The following is a 15937-nucleotide window of genomic DNA, read 5'->3' as shown; positions in this document are numbered from 1 at the left end:
GTAAGTCGACCTAAAATATGTTGACTTCAGCTACACTATTCTCGTAGCTGAAGTTCCGTATCTTAGGTCGATTCTCCCCTCCCCCCCCCCGTGTAGAACAGGCCTAAGAGTGCAGCTACACTTCGAACTGGGGGTGTAATTCCAAGCTTGAGGAGATATACTCGCACTAGCTCTCGGAGGGATATGTACGCAGTTTGCTAGCCACTCCCTCCTGCCACTCAAGCCACCATGGCTACGTTCTATTTTTATCACACTAGCTCCATGAGAATTAGTGCATGTATTTCTCCTCAAGCTGGAAACTGCACCCGTAGCTCGAAGTGCAAACATACCCTGAGTAGTGAAGTACTTAGTGTCTTGTATCTCGACTAGTTGAGAATAAATCTTTACAGAATGTACTACAAACCAACTGAAGAAACCTCTGAAAAGTAAATTTGCTATAAACCTTTTTATTCCAATTCCTAGCTAAGGGTTAGATTATGTCTCCCAATCAATGGGAGTTGCATGTTCCAATAGAACATAATTTTGTCCTAATATTTTTCCCCCCAAGCAATGGTAAGCAATGAAAGGATTAGTTTTCAATAAATATGTACTATAGATAGGTGCTTGCAAGAAAATGATGAAAGCACCTTTACTTTAACAAACCTCCTGTGAACGTCATAAAACCTAAACAATATTTTTGTGGTGAAACTGTTATTTCAAAGTTGACTCTGTACATGACTTTTTGGATTAAATTAAGTTTATTTGAAGGTTTCAGTACACCTGCTTAGTTCTCTGGAGCTCAAACCCACATATATCTGTCTAACAAATAACCCCTAACATTTCTATTATTAGATAAGAGAAAAATATTTTGTTTTTTGTTAATTTGTTTGCTTTGTGCATTTAATGGCATTTTGTGTATAGCCAATTTCATTGTTCTGCCTGTCTACTGAGTCAGATTCATAGATTCATAGATTCTAGGACTGGAAGGGACCTCGAGAGGTCATCGAGTCCAGTCCCCTGCCTGCATGGCAGGACCAAATACTGTCTAGACCATCCCTGATAGACATTTATCTAACCTACTCTTAAATATCTCCAGAGATGGAGATTCCACAACCTCCCTAGGCAATTTATTCCAGTGTTTAACCACCCTGACAGTTAGGAACTTTTTCCTAATGTCCAACCTAGACCTCCCTTGCTGCAGTTTAAACCCATTGCTTCTGGTTCTATCCTTAGAGGCTAAGGTGAACAAGTTTTCTCCCTCCTCCTTATGACACCCTTTTAAATACCTGAAAACTGCTATCATGTCCCCTCTCAGTCTTCTCTTTTCCAAACTAAACAAACCCAATTCTTTCAGCCTTCCTTCATAGGTCATGTTCTCAAGACCTTTAATCATTCTTGTTGCTCTTCTCTGGACCCTTTCCAATTTCTCCAAATCTTTTTTAAAATGCGGTGCCCAGAACTGGACACAATACTCCAGCTGAGGCCTAACCAGAGCAGAGTAGAGCGGAAGAATGACTTCTCGTGTCTTGCTCACAACACACCTGTTAATACATCCCAGAATCATGTTTTCTTTTTTTGCAACAGCATCACACTGTTGACTCATATTTAGCTTGTGGTCCACTATAACCCCTAGATCCCTTTCTGCCGTACTCCTTCCTAGACAGTCTCTTCCCATTCTGTATGTGTGAAACTGATTTTTCCTTCCTAAGTGGAGCACTTTGCATTTGTCTTTGTTAAACTTCATCCTGTTTAACTCAGACCATTTCTCCAATTTGTCCAGATCATTTTGAATTATGACCCTGTCCTTCAAAGCAGTTGCAATCCCTCCTAGTTTGGTATCATCCGCAAACTTAATAAGCGTACTTTCTATGCCAATATCTAAGTCGTTGATGAAGATATTGAACAGCGCCAGTCCCAAAACAGACCCCTGCGGTACCCCACTCGTTATGCCTTTCCAGCAGGATTGGGAACCATTAATAACAATTCTCTGAGTATGGTTATCCAGCCAGTTATGCACCCACCTTATAGTAGCCCCATCTAAATTGTATTTGCCTAGTTTATCGATAAGAATATCATGCGAGACTGTATCAAATGCCTTACTAAAGTCTAGGTATACCACATCCACAGCTTCACCCTTATCCACAAGGCTCATTATCCTATCAAAGAAAGCTATCAGATTGGTTTGACATGATTTGTTCTTCACAAATCCATGCTGGCTGTTCCCTATCACCTTACCACCTTCCAAGTGTTTGCAGATGATTTCCTTAATTACTTGCTCCATTATCTTCCCTGGCACAGAAGTTAAACTAACTGGTCTGTAGTTTCCTGGGTTGTTTTTATTTCCCTTTTTATAGATGGGCACTATATTTGCCCTTTTCCAGTCTTCTGGAATCTCTCCCGTCTCCCATGACTTTCCAAAGATAATAGCTAGAGGCTCAGATACCTCCTCTATTAGCTCCTTGAGTATTCTAGGATGCATTTCATCAGGCCCTGGTGACTTGCAGGCATCTAACTTTTCTAAGTGATTTTTAACTTGTTCTTTTTTTATTTTATCTGCTAAACCTACCCCCTTCCCATTAGCATTCACTATGTTAGGCATTCCTTCAGACTTCTCGGTGAAGACCGAAACAAAGAAGTCATTAAGCGAGAAAAACAAACAAACGAGGCACAATAATGGCATATATATTTATATACAGCAAAACAAGCAAAATCCCATCAGGGTAGGATGGCCAGCCAAGCAGTTCCAAGTATTAGATGTCCAGCTTGCTGAAATCCAAAACTCTTAGTCACCTACCTAAAATCTCCACCTACCTAAAATTCCATTCACGGGGCCTGTGGTAGTCTGGGGCTGGCTCTCCTTCATGGTCCACACCAGCCCACAGACCTCAGGGTTTGGTGTTTTTTTGGGGTTTTTTTTGCTTTCCTCTGGTATACCCAGTTGATCCAGCAAGCAAACCATGCTACAACGGAAAGCATTTAGCCTGAGCCCACCCCACAGAATCACACAGGGTTCAGAATCTCCATGTAGGGAACCCAGAAAAAAAGTAAAAGAAGGATCTTTGGACAGAGTCCCTAGGCTACTGCTCCTGGGCTTTAAGACACAGCTGTCTACCTTTTAGTTTTAATTCCATTCCTGAACTAGAGTTCACTACCTGTGAAGTTAGGATGACCCATTTACTCCAGGGCATATCCTGCACAATTCCTATGCCCTTTCATGAGTACAGTTACGTTAACAATCTGTTAGCATTTATACAGTCAGAACAAAAGCAACAAAATGCAGCATTCGTAACTATGAATAAGTAACGTAAATGAGGCTCTCTCAATCTGGCTTGTCACCTATAGAGGGAGCAGAAAGTTCCACCCTCTAAGCCTTCTAGCTCTGGGGGGCTTACATTAAAAACAAATGCCACTGGTATCACAATCTGAAAGGTGCAGAGAGATTCAGCTTCATAGTCTATTTTCTGTTTGTGACATACAGGTATTGAAGCTAGAAGACTATTTTTCTCACTGCTGAAATACCATCCTATATACATGTGTGCCAGGTTGTTTCATATTTTGCAATAGATGTCAGTAACAAATCTATAGCTCAAATCCACCAGAAGCCAAATTACCTCTTACTTGATTTGCTCAATATTTATTTCAATTGTATTAGACCTTCTGATACAAAGATATTAAATCTTAACAGTTTAATGTTTTCTTACTGAAAATGATCACATTGTTTAATATTACTAGTGGTAAAATATTTTTCTACAACTCTATTATCTTTAGCTTTTTCCACCCTCACTCTTTTGGGTTACACTTACCCATCTCCCACAGGACAACATCTAATTGCTCCTTGACTGACCTTCTGCCTTGTCCCAACAACTTTGCCCCAGAGGTCATTTCACCAATCCATTATTCTTAAAGAGAGAAGAGAGTGCTTCCTAATGTAGAAGCTTCTGTTCCTGTTACTGCTCAATTGATTAAAAGGGAGTGATTCATAGCTAATGACCATCTTCTAACAAATATCCGGTGGCAAAGCTTTTATTAAAACAGTGATTTAAAAAACAAACACAGAGGTATGTTAATTTTCAGAACCAGAAAAGGTTACAACTGGCTCTTTAATGGCAAATTAAATCCCGTACTATATTGTCATGTATTCTCCTCATTGCCAAATGTGGTTTTCCAATGAATGACTACTCCAACATAAAAATCTGCCTTCAAAAAATTATAGCAAGGTAGAAGCTATCTTAAACTGTGTGATCTTTGTAGGAAAACAAGAACAAAAATGCTGTTTCTTTTAATTAAGAGACTATTTAAGTTCAAAAATTTATGGACAAATTTTGTTCACACATGTACCCTGTAAATCAGGACAGAATTGGTCCTTAACAGTGTTCCTTGGCTGAGTTTCCTCAGTAGGGGTCTAATCCAATGCCCACTGAAATAAACGGAAAGACTCCCACTGAATTCAAGGGGCATAGGATTAGACCCTATGGTTTAGGTAATTTGAAACTTTAACTGCAGATGTTTAATTAATTGTTCTGGTTGCAGAAACTGAAGCTGCTAATAAAGAGCCAAATTCAACTCTGAAATATACCTAGTTAAATTTGGAGTGACTCCATTTTGAAAAAAGGCAAGGGGCTGCTGCTGTGTAGCAATGCAGCCCCACGTCTGCCAGCACCCAGATCGCCCTCAGCCTCTTCTGGGTGCTTAGCAGACAATACTGGGCGATTGGCAGAAAATAGCATACTATGACTGATAGCCATCATCATCGAGACAGTTGCATGTCTGCCCAGGTGCCCATGATTGACAGCCACTGCAGTACGATGACAATGGTTACCAGTCGTAATATACCATCTTCTACCAAAAGGCAAGGGGCTGGTGCAATGCAGCCCTACGGCTGCCAGCCCTATGGCTACCAGTCATGCTGCACCGTCTAAGGCATCCTCAAGGAAATGTGTTTTGAGAAGAGATTTGGAGGAGAAAACAGAGGTTGTTTGATGCACAAGATTTTCAAACAATTGACTCTTTAACTTGGATTTCAAGTAGTAGCCAGTGTCAAAAGTGATAGAAGATAACTAAGGTTGAAATCCTGAACCCAGAGAGGTCAATTGCCGAACACCCATTGACTGCAACAAAGCCAGCATTTCACCCTAAACGACTGCTTCTAATTTGGCTGGTAGTTCCACTATAAACAGTACTATAACACATAATATTCAGTTCTTAAAAATAATCAAAGAAGAGGAGGACTGTTTTGTTTTCCTAAAACATTATATTGAGGTTCCATGTATAAAGGGTTAATCAATTATTAATAGTTGTTTTACTATACAGTTAATCAATTGCTATAGATTGGTATAAAGTCCAACAGATAAACTGGTTGCTAATAACAATGTCTTATAAATCCTTCTACTGATGCATTTATAGCCACTGATACATATGCTACTTGTGTCTGTGACATGCCTATAACATATAATCATTTTATAAACCCTTTGTAAACCATTTATACATGAAACCTCAATATAAAGTATGACCAAAAACCCCTCAACTGCAATGCCAGTACATTTTATCTGTAGTTCATCCTGTGAAGCATTTCAAAGGCATGATTTGTCTGGGAGTACAGTGCCAGTTTTGTTCCTTTGTGGGAGTTTTTGCTCTAATTTTATTCATTTGTGTAGTTTTCCCTTTACAAATACATCACTCACTAAACTATTAAAAGCAATATTTGCAGAAGGTCTTTAAAATAATGACAAATAACAAACAATCATTTAAAAAAACAGTAACCATTCATCAAAATTACAAACTAGAAGTGTATTTCCTCCAACTAATACATGGGCCACTTCACCCTGGCATAGATAAATCATGAATCAGCCAAGGGGTTAGTTAGTGCTGCTGGTTTCTGCTGAATTGAAAAGCAAAGAGGCTTTCTGAAAGATACATTTCCTGAACAAACAGGGATAGTGGGATTTATTTATGCTTTAAATGTTGAAGCCTTTGCCCTGAGATAAAGATAAAAGGATGGAAATATATTTGTCCTGATGTCCTAGTGGAAACTGTTCAGAGCATGGTATTCCCAATTTTATAGGCCAGTGGAGACAGGAAAAAAGATTTCTGTGATGTTTGTAGTGATACAGTCCACAGAAAAAACCCTTCCTATGAACAAGCAGAGAGAGCAGAGACTAGTGCTAAAGCAAACAATGAAACAAGCCCTTGTGTCCTACATACTGACAAAATTGTAGGCACAGGGATTAAAATGTTTCATCCCAAGTATCCAGTATCTCCCAGAAGGACTAGAATAAGAGGAAATAGGAAGCATGAGGTTAAGAATTTAGTGAGATTGGAGAGATAGTCAAAGACTTGGATGGATTAGATTGTCTGCAACTGATTACTAGGAGGATGTCCCTAAGGTCTCCACAACATCAGCACTAGAGAACTTTTCTGCAGTCGAGAAGTGGAGTAACCGGTGTGATGAGTCATGAAATGTGTGTGTGTGTGTGAGAGAGAGTAATATAGATGTATACATGGACTTTCAAAAGTTACAAGTAACTTTGGGTGTTTCCACTTTTAGGGTACCCTATTTGACATCTTAAAGTGAGCTGATTTTCAAAATGTGCTGAGTACCCACCCTCTGAAAATCAGGCCCCTTTAAGGGGTCTTACGTTGGGATCGCAAAAACTTGAAACACCCTAAATTACTAGTCACTTTGAATATCTTGACCATATAGATATACATATATTAATATGTGTAAATAAATTATGAATGAGAGAAAAATCTGAGAAAAGAAGGAAAAACAAGGAAATAGAAAATCTAGCCTGAAAAGAATAGTCACAGATCAAAGATATAAAATGTAAAGTGACATTATTTTGCATTTCAATAAATGCTGTGACACAGTAGGACTAATGTTGTTTCACCAGATCCTGAGAGAGAGATTCAAGGAGGAAGGAACCAAATGCCGTAATTGTTTAAGGCTATCATTCTAATATAGTCTTAAAGTTAGAGGTTAACAGGACTTTAAGAAAAAATGGGCCTGAGCCACAAATTTGGAATGCGAATCCAGAACCAAGCTTTCTAAAAATTAAGGTGGGTTTGGATCTAAATTTTTGGCTCAGCCCCATTTCTAAGCACTGGTCTTCACTACAAGATCGACACTACTGCAATCGATGCAGCAGGGATCAATTTAACAGGTCTAGTGAAGGCCTGCTAAATTGATGGCAGAGTGCTGTCCTGTCGACCCTGGTACTCCAGCTCTCCGAGAAGAGTAAGGGAAGTTGACCGGAGAGCGTCTCCTGTTGATGCAGCCCAGTGAAGACACTGGGGTAAGTCGACCTAAGCTATGTCGACTCCAGCTATGTGAATAACGTAACTGGAGTAGCATAACTTAGGTCAACCTACCCCCGTAGTAAAGACAAGCCCTCAGTATAAGTATCTGATGTTTTTTGGGTTAATTTGGGTTTTTGCTTTTAATTTGCATTAACACACTATTCAAGTAAATGATGCTACTGTGCCTGCAATACCAAAGCAGGTGCCAGAGGAAGCATGGTGTTTGTGTCAGCATTTGTCTTCCCATGTTACAATACACAATAAAATATAATCACCATCATATATTCTATATATGATATCAACCCAACATTACCAAGGCCCCAATCCTGCAAACATTTCTGCACATATTAGATTTGTAGACGAGTAGTCCCACTGAGGGGACTTCTTGTGTGTGTAAAGTTTAGCATATGCATAAGCGTTTGCAGGATTAGGCCCAAGTCACAAATATCCCAAACTCCTTTCATAACCAGTCAATTAAAAATGGAAAATAGAAAATAATCTTCAGACAAAACTTGTCCCACTTGTGAATTACATGCCACTTTAGATTTTGTTTCTCACAGGAGTCTGCTGATTTGTCATCTTCTTTGTGCAATGTCTATTAATCTGAAAGTTTAATTTTGCAAGTACAAAAAGTGAGATCTAAGATGATGTATTAAGGCATATAAGTAATCAGGAAAAAATGCAGTTTAGCCCATGTATTCTCTGGAACTATGTATAAATATTTACAAATTATAGAGTTAAATCCAACTTGTTTTGTAAATGAAATAGATTCTGCTTTTTGATGGGAAACATCAAACTCCAGAGAGCATGGGAGAATGAGGCATGAAACCCTTTTGAAAAGGACTCCCATACTCTTACAAAATCAAGTATTATGCAGTTTTCAACTTTTTGCATATTTTAGTTGTGAATACACCCACACATCCATGCATTCATGGAAGCATCTTTTGCAGAGATTTTTTTTTGCACTTACCAGTTTCTTTGTAAACAATTTAACAAAAAAATAGTTTGCAAGGGACTGCTCTGTACAAATGAGAGCACATCTGTGGCACAGGCAGTAAAAGTCAACAGTTAATTAATTGTTAAGGGCTTTGGTCATCTAAAACTTTGGCTCTGTATGTACTGTATGAATCATGGTTTGTGATCCCTAATTTCCAAAGAAGTCAACATTTGGCCCTCCATTTCAGCCCTTTCCCTCCTTCCCATTATCATCCCTCCCCATACACACCCACGCCCAATTGTGAAGAAGCTAAAAACAATGGCCATATATGGAAAATGGTCAATTCATACATCAGTGAACTGTACTGAGCATGATCAATGAATACTGTAGTCTGAGATATAGAGCTCTCTCCCAGGCTGATTTAAATAACTCCCTGATAGAAGAGCCTTTAAAAAAAGAAACAAAATGTTAACACACCAAAAAGAAAGACAAAAAAGAGGAAAAAATAAAACAAAATAAAGCCAGTAAAAGACTATGTGCAGTTTTTAAAGAAATTGTAGCTTGCCTTTAGCTACTCAGTATAAATCAATGGCTTCCAGTTACAGAAATCAGAATTTGATTCAATCAGTCTGTTGCTATGTGATAACTAGCATGTTGAAAAACGACATCTCACAAACTGTGAGCCTTGTCACATCACTTTGATCTCTGAGACCCCAGATCTATGGGGAATACAATAAAATCTTCCACAGCTTCTGGTGACTTGCTCAGTTGCATTTGTTGAGGAAAGATCTACAGCATGTAGTGTGTATGGATGCCATTTTTTTGTTTTTGTTTTTTGTTTTTTTTTACACAATGGATCCAGCCGTTAGCAAAAACAGGCCAAACTCTACAATCTTTACTCAAGCAAAACTCCTATTGAAGCCAATGGCAGTTGTGCTTGGATAAGGAATGACAAACAGCTGCATGTTTTACAATAATAAACTTAAAACTGCATTTTAATCTGCAAGATACCCTTTGTCCAAAGGAATTCCATGTGCTTACCAGAAGCCTGCTAACAGCAACTAGTGAAAAACTGTAACAGGCTGGCTGACCTTTTAAGGCAAGCTGGTCTCACCTTTGCCCATGACTTAGCAGCTATCCCTCAGCCTCACTGATGAGGGCTAATTAACAACATAAGGGCTAATTAGTGACCCCCAGCTGGGGGTAATGGGGCTTAATTAGAAAGACTGACACCCCAGTTGTGGTGGTGAAGCAGGGAGAGTACTACTTTGATGGAGCTGGGAAGTCAGTAGGGTGGAAAACCCTCGGAGGAGGAACAAGGAGAGTCCCACTCTGGGAAAAGCCTGAGGAAGTCAGGTTGAGAGATCCACAGGGAACAGAGGGAGGAGCCCTGAGCTAGGCCTACAAAGATAAGGAAATAAAAGAGAAGCCCAGGAGATGCCCAAAGGCTATTAATTATAAGAGACATTTTGCAGCAGGCAGATCCCTTGGGAAAGCTGTAGGAATCTTTGGGAAAGGGAGGCAGTAGGGGACTCCTTCTGGAGAAGAAGCAAGGTGAGAGAAGCCCTGCAGTTGCCAGGAGAAGGGGTCAAGAATCAGAGGACTTTAGTGGAGCCTGAGAGAGGCAGATCGGCAATTAGTTTGGGTATTTGAGTTGGACCTTTACTTACCCCAAAAAGGGAATGAACCATTGTGTGAGTTGGCCAGAAGGAAGCGTCACAGAAGATCCAGCGAGTGAGTCTGGGGAAGAGGCTGGCTGGGAATGGTCATGGTGGCTGAGAAAGTGGCCGCAAGGGAGGGTATGAGAGGCAAAGTGCCTATAAGGTGTGTCTAGGTTGGGGGGAGGGTGCCCTTGAGGTGAGGACACGGGTTTACAAACACCTAGCAATACTATCCAGTAATTAAAGTTGACACAGCTGAAACAAAACATAAACCCACAAATAGCCCTTCCTCATAACAAACAAGAAATAAAACAATCAATATAGGATAAAGGAAACAACAAGGAAACAAAAACATCTTGAATTTCTCCCCGAAAGGTTCCACAGATGTGCATGTACCCATGTAAGATAAGTAGAAATAGCATGTCATGGACCCTCAACAAAGAAGCTCCGTTCCCCAATCCTTTTGAGATTACACAAAGATACAATCAACATTTCCAACCCTGTTGATCTTAACCGCCCTTCTGAGTCACAGGAAATCAGACATCCCTCCTGTAGATCAGTGCTATATTATTTAAGGTTATGAATACTCATATTTATATTCTGTAGGGGCAGAATCTATGGTAGAGCTCAGCCAATCATAGTCACTGCGATACAAAGAAGGGGGAGCAACTCTTTCTAACCCTCCCCCTTTTATGCCACTGAGGGCCAGATCTTCTATGTTTGGCTCCTATTTGCTTTTAGAGGCAGAGTGTAGCATGGAGCCCAAAGTGTTTAACCTAGCCTAGATGTCACAAAGGTATTGGCTGAAGATGGACTAGCTGACCTAATAGATCTTTTCCATCTTGAATTTTCATGTTTTTATGGCTTAATGGGGCAAGGTCCAAATCTCGGGAAAAGGTTACAGATTTTAAATTTTTTCAGAGATGAAAAAGCCATTCTTAACCACTGCTGAGGTATGTTCTTTCATGTTCCGCTCACAATCAAAATCACTTTCCAGGCTGCAAACTTTAACCTGTCTGCCAACAGATAGGGTCTCCATTGAACAGTCAAGATACTCTACTACATGCTTCCTTGAAATAATGTGGTAATGATTTCAGGAGACATCACCTAGGATTTCTGGTTTCAAAAATTAGTTACTTTAAAAACAAGATTTTAGCTGCAAGTTGAGAGATCAGGATCCCCTTAGACGATCCTTTGAGAAATGATTTTGGGAGCTTCTCGGTATTGAAGAAAAGATCACATCTTGTTTGACTCACCAGAAGTAAACAAAGCCAACCAAGGAAGCGCTATCTATCCTAGTGCACATGTCCAGCTTTGTTTATTGTAGGACACACAAATAGTCACTTTAAAATAAAAATACCTGTCTGGCTGCTGCTGCAAAGATCACTTGTAAAGAGAGGAATGTCACGGGGAGAACTCTGACCTCTAAACCTGCAACAACAAAAAGGCCAAATTTTCAGAAAGTTATTTTTGAAGTTTAAATAAACCTTGACAGACTCCCCTTAAACTTCTTTTCCAGCGAATAATTTCCAGCTAGGGAAATATTGCTTCCTAGAGAAGATGAAAATATTTCCACTTTCCTTCTGTCTAGTGCAGTATTATAAGATCATTTGACCTATCAGACAGAGTGGAAAATCTCTGTTAAACTCAATGTTATTAGTTGGGTAGTGTTTCACATTTCTCTGTTCTCTGCTCCCTTTTTCTCTCAGCATTTCTTCCTTGTCACGCTGGCTCATTCCCTTTCACAGACTATGTGGAAAAGGTTGAATTATATGTTTACATTTTTCTTTTTAGTCCAACTACAGCATTAAGTGGGAACAGTGACAATACTTTCTTAGGGGAAAATCCTGCCTGGGCATAGAAGGGGTAGGCAGTGGAACACCATGGAGGCTCATGAGTGAGGAATTCTCATTCTCCAAGACACTGCAGTAGTGTCCATGCTGATTATGTCCCACCTCCAACATCTAAAAAATTATAGAGAACCTGAACCTTTTCTTCCTTCATGTTATCCTACCACACATACCCTCTATATAGACCTTAACCAAATTTCAGGAGGGCCAAGGAGCAGTGGGAGAGGGAAAATATATAAGCCCTAGGCTAATTAAGGCATGGTTCCCTATAGACTAGGGAGGATTGTTACAGGTTAATTGAAGCACCTGTAGTCAATTAAGGTCCTGTCAGGAACCTAATAAAACCCCCTGCTTCAGGCAGTTAAGGGAGGAAGAGAAAGGACTGGAGCTTGGAGGTGTGCTGTGAGAGTCTAGCGAACTGAAGTAAGGGAGACCCTGTCCCACTAGGGAAGGGAGATTCCCGTCCCCAGTGTCTAAGGACTGAAGGTACCCCACCCAAGGGGGAAGAAGGTAAGATATGTGGGCAGAGTTATGGTGCGGTGCGTGGTTCCAGCAACCACGCACCGCACCATAACAACTCTAACTCAGGAACCAACCCATGCAACAAACCTCGATGCCAACTCTGCCCACATATCTACACCAGCAACACCATCACAGGACCTAACCAGATCAGCTACAACATCACCGGCTCATTCACCTGCACGTCCACCAATGTTATATATGCCATCATATGCTAGCAATGCCCCTCTGCTATGTACATTGGCCAAACTGGACAGTCACTACGCAAGAGGATAAATGGACACAGGTCAGATATCAGGAATGGCAATATACAAAAACCTGTAGGAGAACACTTCAACCTCCCTGGCCACACAACAGCAGATGTAAAGGTAGCCATCTTACAGCAAAAAAACTTCAGGACCAGACTCCAAAGAGAAACTGCTGAACTCCAGTTCATTTGCAAATTTGACACCATCAGATCAGGATTAAACAAAGACTGTGAATGGCTTTCCAACTACGGAAGCAGTTTCTCCTCCCTTGGTGTTCACACCTCAACTGCTAGCAGAGCACCTCACCCTCCCTGATTGAACTAACCTCGTTATCTCCACACTGATATATACCTGCCTCTGGAGATTTCCATTACTTGCAGCTGAAGAAGTGAGGTTCTTACCCACAAAAGCTTATACTCCCAATACCTCTGTTAGTCTTAAAGGTGCCACAGGACCCTCTGTTGCTTTTTACAGATTCAGACTAACATGGCTACGCCTCTGATACAGATAGAATAGTTATCTTTAAAAATGTGTTACTTCCTTTATGATACCTGAGTTAACTAAATAACTTTGCCTCAGTATTTATATTGTTCAAGGCATTTTCTATAGTATGTATTGGAAAGGAAGAGTCACAGCAATAGTGGCACAGCTCAAGGACTTAACCAGGTATGTTCACAGGCACCATGATAAGCACCTGGCTTTCTGGTGGAGGGGAGGCAACATAAAGACTGAACCTCCCTGATCTCTCTGGAGAACACAACAACAGGACAAAGCTACAGTGTCTCTCTGGATGCTCAACAGGATCAGAAGTCAGGTGATTTCCTTTCCTTACCTGCAGAAGTTGAGATGTGAGGAGTGGGTAAGTAGCATCGTTACAGAGAGGAGACCAGTTTCATTGCCCTCAGGCTGCTCCTCCACTAGAAGAACTTTTGGGAAGCAGGAGTTGAAAAGATCGAGGCAGGCAGAAGAAACTCTGAGAATATAAAAAGATCTTGAAAAGGAAGAATAAAAACGCAGGGGGAGGGCAAATGAGGTACAGAGTGAGGGATTGAACCAGAGTGAAGGAGAGAAGGGCTTCCAATGGAGCCTCTAGAGTCAGTGGAGATTGGAGACAGAACCACTGGCCATCCCATGGTTTGGTGACAACATTCTCTCTCCCCTCCCCCTGCCGCACCAACAGAATATTCCCAGGAAAATGAAGTGAGAAGATCCGTAGTGTATTTGCCTCCCCAGAGCAGAGATCCCTCCTGTGGGGCTCTACTTACTACTTTCTAAAGCATAAATAAGGAACCTGAACTACATAATTTCTATTTGCTACTTTAACTATTTGTCTAGTAACATTAAGCTCAAAGAAGGAGTTTTGTCTGAGGAACACAACCTCCGTTATTAGCACCACATGTTCTGAGATAAAGAAAAGAATCTTTCTTATTTCAGAAATCTCATTTCTGAGTTGCCACCCCAGCCTCTGACTTTTTAACTTCTTTGCCATTTTGAATGGATTTCAAAACAAATCAACAGACACATAGTCTTCGGTTATTTTTGGCTAGTGTTGGATAAATGAATAGTCCAAAAAGTTTCTGACGTTGTGCCAAATGTCCATGTGCCTAAAGCTTAAGAGTCATGTTTTCCAGGAAACCTTGAAGTTTGCTGTGATTTATGCTTTTGATATTGTCATCCATTACTGTATTCAAAGGAGTTGTCTGCATAAAGGTTGATAGAGGGCAGTCAAACCTTTAGCACTGCACAAATTATATCATTAGGTGTCTGCCTATGGGTCGACTTGTTCTCAAGCCCCCAAAACTAAACACAGCTGAGATCTAAATCCTTTGACAAATGAAGGCCCTGTGCAAGGATCACGAATAACATATGGCAAATGGAATTTATAAACACTACCCTGCAGTACAATATACACCTGATAAATGGCAATCTACAATAATACTGTTGAAAAAGACACTTGATGCAAGCCTGATGCATGGCAGAGAAACATTAAGAGAAATTTATAAGACATTTCAAAGCGGACAATGGTTTTGTACAATTGCACTGTCGGCAATTTCTTGTGCCACATAAGGGCTGCATCCTTATTTTCTTGAACAAGGACGTGAAAGAGGATAGTCATTTGGCCTGTCATGCCTTAAGTCTGTGGAGCCACAAGGAAGAAAGGTGGTAATAATTACGGTAGTGTAGACACAGATAGAACAAGAGACACACATAATGGAGATAGGAACAAACACAGGAAGGTTGAAAGGATAGGAATGATGAGGTACTGCTTGAGTTTAATTTTTCAGGTGTATTTGTGGTAATAATAATAAATGTAACACCTTGCATGATTATAGTGCCTTTGTCTTAAGAGGTTCCAAATAATTTTGCAGTTAAATTGAAATATAAATTAAATGCAGGGATCACTTCACAGCCGTCTCTGGGGTGTAACACTTAAGTGAAACAGAGAAACATTGCCCAATGGTTTAGGACAAAAAGTGAAGGATGCTGCATCTGAAATGCCAGAGGGAATTTTTGTACACAAAATATAATTATCCCACTTGGAATTTGCTCAGGACACCAGAGTTAATGCTCCTGCTTTTGTGGAAAGTACCCTGGGATTCTTAATGATCAGAGGCCGTTTCACAGCTCATTAAAAATTGATTTTTGTGGGGGGGGGTATCTGGTTTGTTTTGCTTCAAAGACACCTAAAGTGATCAGTAAACATTGGCCTCTCCTCAGTTACCGGCTAGGGCATTTCAAGCCCAAAGGTAACAACATCTGAGTATATCTGCTCCCAGTGTGATACTCACTGGTAGCAAAACCCACTGACTAGCTACTCAAACCCACCTATAACCCTACTGTTTCAGGCTGCTTCTTTGCTGATTTGGGCTTAAATCAGAGACCCTGTTCCTTTTTGGGATCACGCACCCTGCCTGGATTTGGTCCTTTTATGTTTGCCACTTCTCCTCTGAGGCCCCAATTTAGCTGCACTCTGTCTGCAGCTCTTTAGCAGCTACTCAGTTGCTCCTGCAGCTCCTTGTCCCATTCATAGTAGCCAACGTGTGAAAATTATTTGAGGGACAATTCCCCAAATGAGCCCAGGGGCTGCCAGGTCCCCAGCCTCCAGGACTGTACTCAGCTGTGTGTATTCAGCTGAAATTTTGGTTTAATAAGTTTCCTAATTAGCAAGGGATACCTCCCGATACCTCCTCACAGCAACTTATCTTTATAGTCATGTCAAAAGATCTAAAAATAAGTGATGGAAAACCCCAAAGCGTTTGCAGTTGAGATAAGCCTGATCCAGATACTTATCTGAACCAGTGGAGATTTCCCTGAGATTTCTTCATCACCCTCTTCAGACAGCCTACTCCCCCCTCGCCCCCCCCCCCCCCCGCTTGGATCTGTCTCTCTGATGGAGGCTCACTGGCCAACTATCCCTCCCTCCACGTATGTTCCTAGAGGGATGAT

The 15937-nt window shown here is 40.7% G+C and overlaps 1 long non-coding RNA gene across 1 annotated transcript in view; it reads right to left on the bottom strand.

The window, feature by feature from the left end:
* Nucleotides 1-13750, bottom strand: part of LOC122173571 (uncharacterized) — a 52732-nt gene extending 38982 nt beyond the window's left edge. The window contains exons 1-2 of the long non-coding RNA XR_006174147.2: nt 13323-13750; nt 11234-11304 (exon numbers count right to left, since the gene is read on the bottom strand). This is a non-coding gene — a long non-coding RNA (uncharacterized LOC122173571). The remainder of the gene's footprint in view (nt 1-11233; nt 11305-13322) is intronic.
* Nucleotides 13751-15937: the final 2187 nt, after the last annotated feature.

The sequence above is a fragment of the Chrysemys picta genome, chromosome 3 (genome assembly GCF_011386835.1).
Source record: "Chrysemys picta bellii isolate R12L10 chromosome 3, ASM1138683v2, whole genome shotgun sequence".
In the NCBI taxonomy this organism is placed as follows: domain Eukaryota; kingdom Metazoa; phylum Chordata; order Testudines; family Emydidae; genus Chrysemys; species Chrysemys picta.
The sequence above is the reverse complement of the archived record's forward strand: the minus strand, read 5'-3'. Positions and strand labels throughout refer to the sequence as shown.